This window comes from Fulmarus glacialis, unplaced genomic scaffold (assembly GCF_000690835.1).
Source record: "Fulmarus glacialis isolate BGI_N327 unplaced genomic scaffold, ASM69083v1 scaffold16674, whole genome shotgun sequence".
Taxonomy (NCBI): Eukaryota; Metazoa; Chordata; class Aves; order Procellariiformes; family Procellariidae; genus Fulmarus; species Fulmarus glacialis.
In genome coordinates, this window is record NW_009208844.1 from 5,994 (window position 1) to 6,652 (window position 659).

Consider the following 659-nt stretch of genomic DNA (forward strand, 5'->3'; position numbering starts at 1 on the left):
CTGCACCGTGGTGCTGCCACGGCTCCTGTGCCAGCAGGGAGCTGGGCACACCGCTGCCATGCAAACACAGGCCCGCCAGGCTGGCATGTGCTTCTTACAGGCAGCAGCAGGTTGTTATAACAACAGGAGAGCCGCAGACAGTGGTTTTAATTTCAGAACAAAGGCAGGAAAGAAAGGGGGGGCCAGGCTGTCTCACGGCTGCCCTCAGCCACACCAGTGCTTCCCCACGCTTGCCCATCCTGCCAGAAGCTGTCCAAATTCCCATGCAGCCGCCCAGCGACACACCAAGGGTGGGGAGCACAGACTGGGGGGCTCAGGTGACTGGGAACCCCTCTAAGAAAATGCTAATTCTGGTTTGGAGGAAGAAAAAAAAAAGTTCACTTCAACTGGCATGTGATTTTTGGCCCTTGGCACATTACTTGGTTGTGGGTAAACTGGGAACATTGAGGCACTTTGCCAGGAGCTTGATCGTCCCCGTCTCCATCCCACAGCAGCGCGCAGCCATTTTCTCCCATGCCCATGCCCAGCAGGGTCCATCCCTGCAGCGTGCCAGGTCCCGGCCACGGCCATTGCCACATGGCTCTGGGCTCTGCTCCTGCACCCGAGCAGGGGCTCCCAGAGGAGGCAGCGGCTCGGTGCAGCAGCAGCCTACCTTAGCG

At 59.2% G+C, this 659-nt stretch overlaps 1 protein-coding gene across 1 annotated transcript in view; it reads right to left on the reverse strand.

The window, feature by feature from the left end:
- LOC104075971 (rho GTPase-activating protein 26-like) overlaps positions 1-659 on the reverse strand; it is a gene marked incomplete at both ends in the record, with an annotated part of 7,997 nt that overhangs the window by 5,577 nt on the left and 1,761 nt on the right. The window lies entirely within an intron of this gene.